General features: G+C 41.9%; 1 protein-coding gene across 1 annotated transcript in view; it reads left to right on the top strand.

Moving 5' to 3' along the window:
* Positions 1-3,214: 3,214 nt before the first annotated feature.
* Positions 3,215-16,789, top strand: part of LOC137287586 (neuroglobin-like) — a 44,761-nt gene continuing 31,186 nt past the window's right edge. The window contains exon 1 of the mRNA XM_067819956.1: positions 3,215-3,263. The gene's annotated coding sequence lies outside the window, so the exon portion shown is untranslated. The remainder of the gene's footprint in view (positions 3,264-16,789) is intronic.

Here is a 16,789-nt window from a genome sequence, read left to right as displayed (position 1 = left end):
TCGCCATGACAAAAGGTATAAGAAATCCCCTCAGAATCAGCAAAATCTAACACCGAGAAGTCTAAAATTTTCAATATTTTGTTTTGAGCAAAAAAGCAAAGGCAAGATACAAAGATTTCATGCACATTGCAACTGTGTCATATCTAAAATAATGGGTCACAAATATAATATCGACTCGTCAACGTCTTGGTTTGAGCAGAGACCATATAATAGATTATATTATATGGTCTCTGGTTTGAGAGTGAGAAACTGTTATACTGAATGTAACACAAGCGGTCATGTAGGTGTCAAGCGTTTACGGAGAGGCAGACAGGTTGACATTGGCCAAATGATTTACTCCAGTTAATCCGTATGTGTGTCCCTACGTGTGTCAACACGACCAGCCTTATACATGTACATATATATCACTGATTCCTGAATATTCCAGCGAAGTATGGAACCTGGGCTTGTGTTTGCTAAATCAAAGCACACCAAAGGGAGGCAACTCTAAAGCGCTACCTTACAGGCCTTCCGCTAAAACACTAATAGCACTGAACATTTATAATGCGAGATGCGACCCATAATAACTATCACTCGAAAACTCTAAACGGTGAGACACAATGATAATCATTACTTAATCAATGATACAATTTACAGAAAGTACACCCTCGTAACAAAGTGACGTAAAGCCAACTCACTCACTCAACGAGTCTTCCATTCGACACACCAACCTACAAACTATCGTGACAGCCTCGATTATCCAGACTTATATATAAATCAATCGCATTAAATTCGTTGGTGGTCGGGTTGTTTGGGGAACCACGCCACCACATCAATCGAACCTGTTTTTTTTCTCGTAGCTTGCTGCTTACATTTTCTGTTCCATTGCTTCTTTCGTATTTTAACATACTTATTTTCATGTAGTTAATGTCAGTATTTATATATTTTCCTTTGAACTAAACAGGAAACCAGTCTAAATCTAATGGCACCACTAACGTCATAATCAAAGAGCGGTAACGCTGGCATGTTAGCACTTATATTGAGGGTTATACTTTCATTGTGATACAAATGAGCACATATTTTGAAAGACTGATTCTAACTAATTGAAAAATTCCATTTTGTTTCATATAAGAATGTGATTTTGCCTGTACACATCCCCTTTAATGTTATTCAACGGCAGTTACGTATTTTAATGACTTGTCTTTCGACCAAGCACACAATGTATGCAGCCATTGACTCAATGGCTTATATTTAAATGAAACGGCTACATATAGAGGATAGTCTAGCACACAGCGGCCAACATTTCATTTATATTTTTCTGTGTCCTTGTAAAATGATCCCTTAAAGAAATTATTTAAATTAGCATGTATATACACACTTCTTATACCCCGCTTTGGATATTTACATGGCTATTTGGTCTACACTGAATGTAACAAGTTTGCCTAATATACAACCGCTCAACAATAGTTAAATACTTGATAAACGGAAAATTCTCTTGTCCCACATGAAATAGAAATATAGGGACCATTAAAACCGCCCGTTCAGTTGCATAAGGAACGTGACTTCTATGAAAGTATTACCAAGACTGTTTGACAGTAGGGTGGCTTTGCCATCATCACAGGTTCAATGGAGTTTGCGCATTCAACGAAGATGTATTTATTGCCGCAAGCTGTAGGAATCCTATGAAATACCTTTATGCTCCCGTGTTTAATAGGTGAACAGGTGACTGGCCGTTGCATGTGTTTGCGACAAGTGGCACCAGTAGGAAGCTTGCATTCACCTTGTCGCAAACACCTCGTATCATCACTGTATCGATATAGTCGAAATTGCATTGGCTGTTACAGCTCTTCTAGGTATGTTCAGCTCTATCATCGGCAGTACCCAAACACTAGATGCATTGTCCCTTTGTTCAGGCACTTCAGAACATGGAGATAAATCAAATGCGTCCCAAAGAGGAAACGGCCAAACAGGATCAAACGATACTTTGTATTAATGTGACGGAAGTGATAGATGGGAACGCCATTTACAACATACAATTATTCATTGCTGCACGGGTATTTTTTCTATTGTTCCATAAGACATTTTCAATAATCTGCGCCTAGGTTTGGTTGGGTGATTGTAATTGGCAAACGCTGATATAAAGTATAATATCTGGGTTGGTTAGACTACGAACTGAAACAAAACAGCCATGGTTTAATTCCTTGTAGACTGTGGTATGTACACCGACCTGCGATACAGACTGTTCTAACAATGCAACAGTCTGATGTATTTCCTTCATCAACTTCATCAATTGGTGATATTGCTGGTCTATTGCCAAAGCGGAAGTGGAATCCGCCATAAACACATGCACAGACAAGTCAAGGATTTACTAGGAAATGTGGAACATGTCGAAACAGGAAATTGCAAACACATCATGGTGGCAACTGATGCGTTAACTATGATAACGTCCTCCACAACACAAATGTACTTTAAAACACTGACAGAACAAACACCCACTTGATGGTCTGGAGCTCCGTCATCAGCACCACATCCTGAACTCACGAATTCCCTAGAGAACAACGATAGGAAGCTACTCTGTGTGTCGCTTGCAAATTGTCGACGAGCGGTGATCCAACAGTACTCAAATAATTAACTGAAATATGCGAACTGAGAGTTGAGACACAAAAAGGCTTGTAAGTAGATCTGATGTATCATTGATCTTCCTTGTCCGATAGATAGACATAGTATACGGTGGATATTTTTTGAATGAGTGAGTGATTTTTGTTTGTTTGTTTGAACACATTTAATTTAACACTGACGCGATATAACAGATAGGAAAGTGATTTAACTAATCCGGTGTGGATCATACGAACCGGTTTACGATCTGCACATTTTCCAGCTGAGTGAATACACTGAGCCAGACTAACATTGTCAAATCCCCCGATCGTAAATACATTCGACTATATTTACAAGCTAAAAGTAATGGGGACGTTGTGGACACTGGAAGCCAACAGAGTAACCGAAGATTTGTCATCGATGGAGAATATCGAGTCGACATGAAGGTATGCTCCACGTGCACTGAGACGTATTGGCATATATAGAAATGGTTCCATCTGGAACAGACGTGCATCTCGTGGAGATTCCTGACTACCTAGCTGCAAGACGTGCTTATACCTTGTTCCCCGCCGTGCTGTCACATATCGACCGTGGCCTCGGATCTTGATCGGAGTTTCTTTAGTGTGAGCAGACGACACGATAAAGGGCAGACGACAGCATGAGGAAGCTGCAGCTCTCATCAGGGACAGGTAGGTATATTTTTAAACAGCTTTGTGTTTCGCAATCTGATTGTTTATCCATAGCTTACTCAAAAAATTTTATATATGTACAGTGTTTTATCTGACATGATGGTCAGATGCTCAGGCCATGACATTGCTGACGAACATTGTTGGATTGGGCATCGAGCAGTCTGCATGAGGCGTGCATTCCAACGGCAAATTAGTTAAGTGGGTTTTTTTTAATGAATGAAGAAAGATCACGTTCGAATTTCAAATGGTGACAGCATTATGACGTCCATTCTGTTCTTGTATGACAACAAATGGCGTGTACATGTAATATGTACATTGATGAAACACCGCATTGTGGGGCGGGTTATTGGGGTACTGGGGGGAAAATGGTTGTCCCAAACATTTTCGTAATAAACATAATTATGCTTTTGAGAAAAAAACCCAACTCAATCTTTGTGCTACCCATAGAAATTCAGGCACTTTCGGTGGAAAAAAAAGAATATTTAAGCGCATAGCTTTCATTAAAATATATTATCGGGTTTGCACATGTACGATACTGTTGTATAATCCCCTACCATCCAAATATCGATTTTTTGGGCAGGAAACTGAAATAGTGCTCTTGTTAAGCACTGACCCAAACATGTTACATATGTTTGATGTATCTTGCTAATACACATTATCTTATAGGTCTATAAAATGATTATCGCCCTCAGTGGCAATGTAAACCGAGGCATCTAGAGACATTATCGACATTAATCATAAGGAACCGTTGTTCATCATCCAAGACTGTGGTACAATGACAATACGCTTTGATTATCGGATACAAGAAAGTCAATCAGAAGAGTGTCTGACTGAAATCGACGGCTTACGTCAGAACGGGTAAAACATACAACAAAGATGGCCACCGTCACCTCAACATCAGTATAGACGGGCACACCGTGGCCGTACGCCATTTCTCTCCGTATGTACATGTATCACTCAGACCTCAACACAGAAGGGCAAACGATGCTCTAAATCAGAATTATCTCCTGGTTTTCTGTGGACGTCGTATCAGGCAGGCCAAGTAGAAGTGGCAGGGACGTCTTTTAACGACAATTAGCGCGCAAATACTCCAGCATAATGTCGATCAACATCAAACGCTTTCACTGTCCACAACTTAATGGTGGCGGAGTGTTTCTCAATCTATACTTTAAGTGCTTATCCTTATCAAGGTTATATATGGTGCTGAGCTATAAAGGTATACATCACATAAATGGTATGTACATAGAATCGCCTTATTATTGAATTTTATTACACTTTTGCTACGATCTATTAATCTAGATTGTCGCATTATGGCATTCTCACATAGGAAACTAAACCTTGATACTACTCAAGGCTTTTCAAAGGATAACCATCTTAAAAGATATTTTGTGGTATGGCATGTCAATAATCACACATCCGTTGTTATGTGCAACACAATGTAAACAAATAACATATGACCATGTTAGATCCCCAGTCACATGAAAGAATCAGTTCAAAATAGAAAACGTTGATACAGTTCCATTGCAGACAAAACAGGAAGTCACAGTGGATGGGTGCCCGAAGATTGCTCCACTTTCCAGTAAAACCATTCCTGTATATTCAGGAAGTTAAGAGTGTCGGGAGAGCGCTTTCTCTAATTAACTGTCTAATTAGTGTATCCGCCGTCCGTGACCGGAGATCTGCCCTAAGAGACGTCTACGCACCGTCGGAGTTGAGTTCGATGCTGCTATCCTTCCAGAGGTCACTGTTTCGATGAACGCTATCGCCCACTTGCATGTCCCAGTGAAGTGATCCAAAAGCGTGATATTGAGCAGAATTCGTAACTACTCGTCTCTTTCCGTGACCTGCCAAGAATCGTGGCAAACCAATCAAATCGCGCGTAGTATAACACATTTCAAAACATGAAAATGGCGGAAGCGTTGAACTTCGAAACTTCGCTAAACTATACCAAGCACAATTTAAACATAAGCTTTGAGCTAAAGGATGGACAACTTCCAACACTGAAACATATTTACAAAGGGAATGGCCGTATTGCTGTTTTGCCCACGGGATGTAGGATATTCTTAGAACCATGTTTGGAAATTCTTTCCTTGATAATGGTACTAGACTGTTTTCATCTCCATGCCCGTTTGCACTTAGACAAGACCCAGTTGAAAACATGGCCACGAGAGACGCCATCCGGCTTGCCTGAATGACACAAGTAGTTACGAATAACCGAGGAGAGGCAAATGGAGCGGAAATGGGTTTGCGCAACAAAGAGAACAAGACCAGTTTTCGTACATACGGGCAAAAATGTTTGCAGCATAACAGTTTCAAGCATGACCCAGTATATGCCTAAATGTTTAACTGCATAAGATGTTACACAACGATTCTTTCTTTATAAATTAAAACGGAGGATTTCTGGCCGCATGGTTCCATCCGTTCATCACAAAACTGAGGTCCAATGGGTGTGTTACAATCGTTTTTGACTCTTTATCAGTAGGACCAATTTCCAATATCGTCTAAACGTGATTCTTTCCTAGGTTTGAGTGGAATATTGGTAAACTGTACTTCACTTTTGTTGTGTTTCGTAATAGGCTTATGTTTCTTGGGCAGGCCGTCAGTGGCATGTAAACAGATGTGGACATACATTGTATATAAAGATGACCTGTCATATCCTTTACGTTGGGCTACTAATGAATCTTATTATCGTCCAGAGAAGGTCATATTAATCAATGGAAGTTTAAGGTCTGTACGTGGTTAGCGAGACCTGTAGGATGGACGCTCTCACAAATAATAAATGGCCCCATTAAATAGTGGACAGGCGTATACTACTGTGATAAAGCAGAAGTGCATGTTTATGCCATTTCGATGCTAAAAGATAGTAATATGATATATAGTATTTTCCTTAATTACTGTTTAACTGTTGTCAGGATAATATCAGAATCTTTATGATTTGAAACAAGGCCCATGAAGAGATATGTTGTCCAAGAGTCATTTCACGAATTCAATATCGTGTTTGTCCGCCATTGGCGTTGATGCAGGCTTGACGACGACGCATAAAAGGGGCTATCAGCGATTAAAGAGAGCTTGGGAAATGTTGTTCCTTGATTGAACCAACGCTTGTCTCAGTTCAGCTAACGTCAAAGGCTGATTTTGGGCTTGACGTAAACGCCTCTCCATTTCATCCCAAGCGTGCTCGATGGAGGACAGGTCTGGGGTAACAGCTGACCATTGGAATACTTGAATGTTCTGAAATTTCGACGTCAATAATCGGTGAACAGAACCCCATTCCAATATTATCACCTGTAATGTACATGCTGGCTGCACCAGGCTAGACGTGACTGTCAGTGACGTTGGAGCAAATTTGGACGCATTGCAGGCCATGCTTCCTTAGTCGGTTCCGCACAGTCCTGGAACCGACTGGACGTATGCCAGGAATGGTCCGAGCAGTCAATTCTGGAATCGATTCCTTTGATAGGTCAACCAAATGTAAATGGCTTGCTGAGGTGATGACACGTCCAGAGGTGGACAGACGGTACGAGGCAAATCTCGCGTAATCCCATTTTTTAAAAAACCGTTCCGTAGAGATGATATCGTGTTCCGGAGGACACCAAAATGTGTAGTAACTTAATTTTGTCACCAGCATATCAAATCGATGCAGATACACTGATTTTCTGTTAGCAGTTAAATGACGTTTGCGCAGTTTAGGTTGAAATCAACGTCTTTTTCTACACTATTCAGAGGCTAGAGAATAATCAACCCTTCTTCAGTGTCGGTGTGTGAACTTCAAAACATGTGAACATGTATCACGAATTGTCATGTTTAAAAAATTTCCATGTAGCTAAATTTACACGCATGAGATATCGTAATATTGCCCAAAGTTAATGTTTGTTGTTTGTTTAGCGTTACGCCGCACTCAGCAAGCTATACGACGACGGTGCGTACTGGTCCAGACAATCCAGTGATCAACACCATGAGCATCGATTTACGCAACTGGGATTTCTTTTACAATGACGTGTCAACCAAGTCAGCAAGTCTGAGCCCCAGATCCCTTTAGTCCGGATTACGACAGAAATGGGTTGCTGAAGACCGGTTATAACCCGGATCTTCACAGCAATAACACCTTAACCTACAATGATCGTCTTTTGCATCCGAGTGGAATATGTCTCTAGCAACCGGTTACTCAGAGACACCCCGATAAGATCAGGGTTAATACTCATATTCAGAGACACCCCGAGAGGATCCGGGTTAATGATGAACTTCAGAGACACCCCGAGAGGATCTGGGTTAATACTGATCTTCAGAGATACCCCGACAGGATCCGGTTAATATTTAGCTTCAAAGATATCCCAAGAAGATCAGGGTGAATATTGATCTTCAGCATGCCGCATTAATCCCAGGAAATCTACGTGATCGGGCGGCAAGGTCCCATGAAGTGATTAATGAATGCAGTATCCCAGTTGCGCATGTTCATGTCGTTTATCACTGGATTGTGTGACTCGATTACTTACAGACGATGTAGTACTGATGAGTGCGAACGACACAACCAAAGAACGAACCAGTAAAAAACCCAACTAAAACCGAAATGAACCCCCAAAACTTGACTCGGTTAACAATACACGTACGATACCACGTAAGCGATTCACACAAAAAAGACGTTAACTCATGAAGGTTAATTCGAAATACTTGAGGGCTCAATCATTAATTTTATATCCGATTATTCGTTATATATTGTGAACGGCAAAAGAAACGCAACTTTCGAGAAAACGTCTCATAAAAGCAAGCGTTCATGTTTATGTCTTCTATTTGAAAACTTGACAAAAACAGAGTTCCGTTTCTTTTGCTGTTCAGTACACGAATAGTGGAAACCAGCTGCAAGAATGCAATGTATAACATATGTTTACCTACGAGGGGAAGTCAATATGTTCATAGAACTCGATATAAAACAGAACACAATGGTTGTGATATTGGTTTTATTTTTCAATATAGTCTCCCTGAACCTCGATGCATTTTGCCCATTTGTCTTTGAGACTGTCTATGCCCTTGAAATAGAAGTCTTCAGATTGGTCCCTCAGCCACGCCTCTGTTGTTGCCTTGAGGTCATCATCATTGGCAAATCTTGTTCCACGCAAGTGAGATTTCAAATTGCGAAACAGATAGTAGTCGCTGGGGGCCAGATCTGGACTGTATGGGGGATGGTTTAGTTGTTCGAAGCCACATTGTTGAAGAGAAGCTTGTGCAACACGGCTCTTGTGGACTGGTGCATTGTCGTGGAGAAGCATGACTCCAGCTGTCAACTTCCCACGCCTCTTCTCTTTGATGGCCGCTCTCAATCTTTTCAACAAGTCAGCATAGTAAGCCCCTGTGATCGTAGTTTTAGGTGGTTTATAGTCTCACACCCTTTGAATCCCAGAAAACGGTTGCCATGATCTTTCCAGCAGAAGGTTGTGTTTTGAACTTCTTGGGTGCAGGAGAATGCTTGTGCTTCCACTGCATGGATTCTTGTTTGATTTCGGGATCCCAGTGATGAATCCAGGTTTCATCCCCAGTAACCAGACGAGCATGAAAGTTATCAGGATCAGCGTTGTAGATGTCCAACAGCTCACGACTGGATTCAACTCTCTGGTGACGATCATGTGCATTTAGGTTACGAGGGACCCATCTTGCGGATACCTTGGACATGTGCAGGTGTTCATGGATCACTGTGCAAACACTTCCATGTGAAATGCCACACTCTGAAGCTATCTCGTCCACCTTTATTCTCCGATCGGACATAATTAAGCATTGGATCCGGGCAATTGTACCTTCTGTAATGGCTTCAGAAGGTCTTCCTGACCGTGGGTCATCTTCCAAGGAGCTGCGACCTCGCTTAAACTCAGCTGACCATTTTGCCACAGTGGAATATTGAGGGGCTTCCTCGCCATACTCATTGATCATGCGTTTGTGGATTTCGGTTGCATTCACACCTTCTTTAGTGAGAAACTTGATAACTCAGTTTTGGAGGTTTCCATGATTTGTGCAGGGTAATCGTCTTTTAAAGGCTCTAACTCTCAAGTAAATGCTCGAGGAAGGTTGGGTATCAGTATACAGAGTCACAGATGAATCAACTCAATAATGACACCAATGACAACATCACCAAGGATATATCAGCACCCACTTCTATGAACTTATTGACTTCCCCTCGTTACATCGGATATTTTCTGACCAGTTCATGAGGCAAAATGAGATCTGCATCAAGGATAACCAACATTGGTGCATGTATAGGAATTATACATGCCACGAAGTATCGACTAGAACAGCCTTTTCCATCACGCATTTGTACACCGTCAAGTATTTTTTATCACATGGGCAGTTATACAGATGCATCTGCGTCGATAATAGCTGATATCGCTCACCTCTGTTTTCATTAGCCTTGCACGAGACTTTCCAATCAGATCAATGCCGTTATCATCGATTCCTTATCGATTTGACGCAAAAGCAAATATTTGGGTTGTGTATCAGTAATGATTGAAACCCAGTTTGATGTTATTGCCTCTTTGAAGCGACGCGTCAGCATTATTAGAGATCATAGGGTACCAAAAGACTAATGAGATGGGAAATGGTGTTTACCATTGTAAAGAGATTAGTTAGCAAATAGTGCCTTCAGTATTCAGAACAATCTACATGGAGCCTTTGTTGTATGCCAGTGCCAGATTCTTTTTCGTATCGACAAGTTCTGTTATAATGGGTTTTTTTTAAGTTTTATTGTTGCTCACTGATAATGGACGGGGGAGTCTTTCTGTGGTAATGTGGTCATGTTGTTCTTGCGTCTTGTCGAAATAAGATGCATTGACCTACGTATTTGCATACAGTGATCGGATTGTTATGAAGTATATTAATGATTTGACTGTATGTTGTATTACGCCGCATTGTTCCGGATTTATAATGATAATGTCTTTTCGCGGAAACCTTTGATCTGCAGCCCGTGAAGATGAGTGTTAAAATTGATCTTCAGTAAACCACGCTTCTCAGAGGAGGCGACTAACGGGATCAGGTGATCAGACGCGCTCTCTTGGTTGACACGTGTCATCGTATCCCAGCTGTGTAGACCGATGCTGTTGATCAGTGGATTGTCTGGACCCGACTTGATTATTTACAGACCGCCACGATACAGCTGAAATATTGATGAGTGCGGCGTAAAACTAAAGTCAGCCACTCACTGATCAGGAGGTTCGGAGACCCAAGGCATGAATAACACTGCCCAGGACGTTATGGACGATTGCAGACTGTTCCAATGACTATTCAGATTTAGAGCGACTAGTGCGCGTGTTACATTATGTTTTTACGTAACAAGTCATTTATAGATCCCAACCATCACTAAACATAATTACCAAGGCACTCGGTCAGAACACCTTTGTAACGTGCTGGTACGAAAACAACGCAATGTTTTGATGTAAAACAGTCCTCAGTTTGTAATTGTGTTTATACTGACACAAGGATTGAATATTCGGTTGCTTCCTATGATTTTCGCTCAATAGATAGACAGATATTTTATTAAAGTCTCACCTCGTTCATAAGATCATATATACAGTACAGTAAAATACATTAATGAGCCTTTAGGGTTAATAGAGACTGTGTGAACAGAAAACAAGCAAAATCTATCGCATATATACTGAGTCAAAAAAGAAATTTCACATTCTATCTTCAGGGCACTATAAAAGAACAAGAGATGGTACGATGGTTAAATTGTTATTATTTCATTGCTGAGATCTGTGTGGCAGTGCCACAATCAGTTCCAAAACATGGGTATACAGAATGTCAAGTCACAAGAATGAAAATTCGAAATTTCTCAGTTCAATAATGTGTATGGCCACCCTGCGCATTCACCACTGCCAAACACCGTCTCCTGATCGACTGTCTCATGCGTGTGAACACGTGGTTGGGGATTCTGCGCCATTGCTTTTGCAAGGCAGCGCCAAGTTCTTGCAAATTCTGAGGCTGGTTCCTAAGACCACGAAGCCTTCTCCCAAGTGCATCCCAAACATGCGCTATTGGATTAAGGTCAGGGGACCTAGATGGCCAGTCCATGACGTTGCTTCCAACGTTTGAAGGACATTTCGTGTCAACATCGCGGTATGCGACCGGGCATTGTCAAGCTGAAACTGTAGACCTGGGCCATGAGCGGCCAAGAAAGCAACGAGTTCAGGGGTGAGCGCCTGGTCGCGGTACGCAGCAGCTGTGAGGTTTCCACAGATGACCAGAAGTCGGGAACGGTTGTTCCCACAGAATGCCCCCCACACAATGCAGCTTCCGCCCCCGAATCTGTCGACTTCCTGTGCACAACATTGTGCATACCGTTCAAGACGTCGTCTTCGTACTCTGGAGAATGATAAAAGGTAGGCATTGTGATATAGAATATTCTGATGCGTTTCCAGTAGGAGCTTGCATGTTTGGGCCGTTAAAAAGAGTACTTCCTCATTGGACGTACTAAAAGTAAACTTATCGCCCTCACATAAATCTAAATATCTCAATACATCAACGCGAGGTGTTTAGTTGTTTTATAGGCCCCTTTTAGTACTAGCTAATAATACTCTTTACGATCTGGGTTAGAACTGGTCTTCGGCAACCCATGCATATTGTAAAAGGCGACTCACGCGAACGGATGGTCAGATTCCCTGACGTGCGTATCCCTATTGCGTAGGTCGATGCTCATGTTGTTGATCACTGAATTGATTGGTCTAGACATTCTTATAGATAGCCGCCATGCTGCTAGAATATTACTCAGTGCGGCATTACTCACATTACTTAGTTTAATCTGTCATTGCAGATTTAAGAAAACTAAAGTATGCACATCGGGCGACATCGTTTCAGACACGACGCTTTTTGTGGTCTTGGATACATATCATAACGGACCGGAGATAAATGGTTATCGTAATAATGATAATGATTTAATTGTGTTGGAAACCAAAGCGTGGGTGTGTATAAATATTATATACTCGTGTATAAGGTTAGCTTGCAGTGCTGCCGCTGTGCCATTGTCAAAGATTTGCCCTGTCGGATCCGTGGCTCAGGATCATAAATCAATAAAGACGTAACGCGAAAACCGGACACCCACCTAAGCTGTTATAGAAAACAAGGACACGATTATGTAGACCAACGTTCGCTCACTGTTTTTCTGAAAACAGCACCAATCCGCTCGCTCACTAGCCATCTCAGATTAACATTTAACCACTCGCTGGGTTCGAGGTTTATTTATTTAACAAGCTGTGACTTCTTTATATCAACGACCTTGACAGCGTCCACCCTTAAAATGATTGACAACGGGAAACGCATGGCATGTATCTGTCGCCAGTACTGTTCGCTTTGAGTGTGGTCAATGGTTTCATTGATTTCAACCAAGGCCATTTAGGCCTACACTTCAGGCAGGAAGATGCAGTAAAGTAACGGACGTGCACATCGATGCTTTTGCAATGCACTCCCACTGGATCCATGCCGTGGTCATGACACTGTAGGATTTGTAGACAACGCTGTTAAATTGCCTAATGTAACTCTTCACAAATGTAATTGAACAAACATTTCTAGAATTAACGTCTAATTTGCAGTTTACTTTATATGGTTTTAAGAAACACGTCCATATAGTGAGTGAGTAAATTTTGTTTTACGCCTCATTGAATTTTTAATATACATATCATTTCCTGGCAATAAGTGTGAGTGAGTAAGCTTTTACTTTAATAGTGCATGTTCCAGCAATGTGACGGTCGGGATTATTAGTTATGGTTTCAGACATTGCTGGTGGGGAATCGAACCCGGGTCTTCGACGTGACGAGCGAACGCTTTAACCACTGGGCGCGTCTTGAGGATGCCATTGTAGAATTTATGTTTAACGGTGGTGCAAGATTACTTTGGTTCGCTTCCAAGTTTTATCGGTAATGTTCATTTGTTTGCGCATTGTGACTTTCTTCATTTGAATGGGCGGGGCTAGCATGGTTGTTAACACTTTCGTCGAGCAACACAGACAGTATCAGGCAAGACAACACAGACAGTATCAGACAAGACAACACAGACAGTATCAGACAAGACAACACAGACAGTAGCAGGCAAGACAACACAGACAGTATCAGACAAGACAACACAGATAGTATCAGACAAGACATCACAGACAGTAGCAGGCAAGACAACACAGACAACATCAGGCTAGACAAAACAGACAAGACAAAACAACACAGACAGTAGCAGGCAAGACAACACAGACAGTATCAGACAAGACAACACAGACAGTAGCAGGCAAGACAACACAGACAGTATCAGGCAAGACAACACAGATAGTATCAAACAAGACAACACAGATAGTATCAGACAAGACAACACAGACAGTAGCAGGCAAGGCAACACAGACACTATCAGGCAAGACAACACAGACAGTATCAGGCTAGACAAAACAGACAAGACAAAACAACACAGACAGTAGCAGGCAAGACAACACAGACAGTATCAGACAAGACAACACAGACAGCATCAGGCAAGACAACACAGACAGTATCAGGCAAGACAACACAGACAGCATCAGGCAAGACAACACAGACAGTATCAGACAAGACAACACAGACAACATCAGGCTAGACAACACAGACAGTATCAGACAAGACAACACAGACAGCATCAGGCAAGACAACACAGACAGTATCAGACAAGACAACACAGACAGCATCAGGCAAGACAACACAGACAGTATCAGACAAGACAACACAGACAGCATCAGACAAGACAAGACAGACAGCATCAGGCTAGACAACACAGACAGTATCAGACAAGACAACACAGACAGCATCAGGCAAGGCAACACAGACAAGACAAGACAACACAGACAGTATCAGACAAGACAACACAGACAGCATCAGGCTAGACAACACAGACAAGACAAGACAACACAGACAGTATCAGACAAGACAACACAGACAGCATCAGGCAAGACAACACAGACAGTATCAGACAAGACAACACAGACAGCATCAGGCAAGACAACACAGACAGCATCAGGCAAGACAACACAGACAGTATCAGGCAAGACAACACAGACAGCATCAGGCTAGACAACACAGACAATACAAGACAACACAGACAGTATCAGACAAGACAACACAGACAGTATCAGACAAGACAACACAGACAGTATCAGGCAAGACAACACAGACAATACAAGACAGGCTTTATCAACGACTGAAATATCTACCCGGCAATAACACATGTCCCCACTGTTTTCGTTGACTATCCATGCATCTAATCAATCACACTATTGTCTTGCAGGAGCTACAGTTTAAACAATACCTCATGCATCAGTGTAAAACTGAATGGCTCGATGAAATTTATTATTGTACAGGAAGCTTCGCAACACTCTATCACATAACGTACATCCGCTGCAGATGATCACGTGAAGGTGTTGGGTAGTCGTAGGAGTTGGTGTTGCTGCCAGAGGCGTTATCGGGTCTCCTTTCGCTGACAACCAGCATCGACCACTTTTCCGTCACATTCTGTTGATTACGAAAACGTCGACGGGTGTGGTGTAATATGGATTCTTACCTGATATACAAGACATGCCTCAGATATATTGATTTGTCCTTTTTTCCATTAGGAATTAATGCTGTTTGCATATCACTGCCTGGGTGATATGCGCTCCTGACCTACACTGGGTTATCTCCCTGATATGTAACAGGATCATATAACTAGTAGGATTCAATAGAAGGACAACACCATGCTCGTGATCAGGCGAACATGATCCTAACCATGCTGATGTTTAGCTTCTAAAAGCGCCATGTGTTCTGTTGAAGACTGGACGATCTTGATGAGCCCGCGTTGACATTGATGACCCGCGTGGACGTTAACTGACCAGTGTAAAGTTTCCGGTATTTACGCCACATATAGCTGAGCAAACTTGCCCCATTCTACCGAATCCACTGGGCAGTGTACCCTGACCTGGCTTTATGCATTCACATTAAACAACGTTTAAAACGAACACGCTTATACCGAACTGGTTTCGACCACTCAGTAGTTTCGCCGAAATGCATATAACGAACTTCAGTTATTGATATCTAAAATTAGTCACCCCTTGGGGTTCGTTTTAAGCATAGTTTACTGTGTCTTTGTTCGCAGTTCAATCACAATCATTTCCTGTTTCTTTATACCATCCACTATTATCTTAGACAAAGCTACAGAGCGGAAAATGACCTTTCAAACTAGGCTTCACCGTGAATGTCTCCATTTTACTTAACATTCAAATGTATTTGCACTTGAATCTATACCATCGGATAGAGAATTTTAACAGCCTACATTTCTGTGTTATTTCATAGCCGTAAGTAAATCTAGGACCACGCGAGAGCAATTCCCGCACAACGTTCACTTTGCAAACCTTTTGAAAATGTGGGCCTGAAAAAAACTCTAATGCGCTTTATCTTGTGTTCGGGCTGGTTCAAACAAATCAACCCAATCTGAATCTGTCCAACCCTGGTTGACTCTCTTCGCTCATATTTTGATAATCAATTCGTCATCTTGCTATATCACACATAAGGATTTCTGTCTATGGCGCCATCATTTTACATGTTACGGAGATTAATTTAGATTGTCCGATCACCTGTTGGATGTTTCGTTTATCCTTGACGCAAAATGAAGACGCAGGTATCGTTTTCTAGTTTGAATAATATGCGTACATCTTTATTTCTGACGCAAGCTTCCATTGAGTTTTTAATGCCATTAATTTGCGGTATAATTTACATTACCATGGTTATTAAGCACTTCCCAGATAGAACATTAGGTGTGATGTCGTTGAAGACGTGTGCTTTCTGTCGCAGATGATGACCTCAAGCATGATGGAATGGCGTCAACATGGTTCATCTTGGATTGTAGGAAGTGTGTGTGTGTGGTCGGTGGCAGATTGTGAGGGTAGAGTAGGTACAGCAGTGCGTGGAACCATCCCACAGATGACATCCTTATCATGTCATTTTGTTTGTTTCATAACCGCTTAGGTCGTATGGAGAAGGCGCCCGACATCAGGTCCGTGGTTCGAATCTCAGCACGGGGGTCTCAGTAGCTTCAAGTCTTGGCATATGAAGCATGGCGTGACGTTTTTTCATAGATGACACGCTTACCTTGTCAGATTGCTGACTGGGTTAACCTTTTTGGTCATGTGGACAAGAGGTCCGACATCGGATCAGAAGGTCCGTGTTTCGTGACTCTGCAATTTAATGCCCGCTACATTGGCGCCCTACGTGGGTCTAACCATGTTCATATGAAATTTGGGCAAATGAGGTCTCAGTAAAGCTCTGTACACGTGTGTTCAAAGAGATAAACAGTTCTGAGTGCAGAATATTTACTGTCAAATCCCAGTTTGGTAAACTGACCCGTACGAGCCGTACTTCGGAAAGACTCCTTTACCCTTTGGCGTACATATTTGGTAGTGATTCATTAACATGTGGTCGTGATAAGGTCAGAATCGTACAATAACCTCGTATTCTTGTGATGCAGCTATTTATGTTCCCGATCGGTTATATCTGCTGTATCATGGCACAACTACA

Source organism: Haliotis asinina, chromosome 6, assembly GCF_037392515.1.
Source record: "Haliotis asinina isolate JCU_RB_2024 chromosome 6, JCU_Hal_asi_v2, whole genome shotgun sequence".
NCBI lineage: Eukaryota > Metazoa > Mollusca > Gastropoda > Lepetellida > Haliotidae > Haliotis > Haliotis asinina.
Note: the sequence above shows the minus strand (reverse complement) of the source record. Positions and strands in the feature narration are given on the sequence as shown.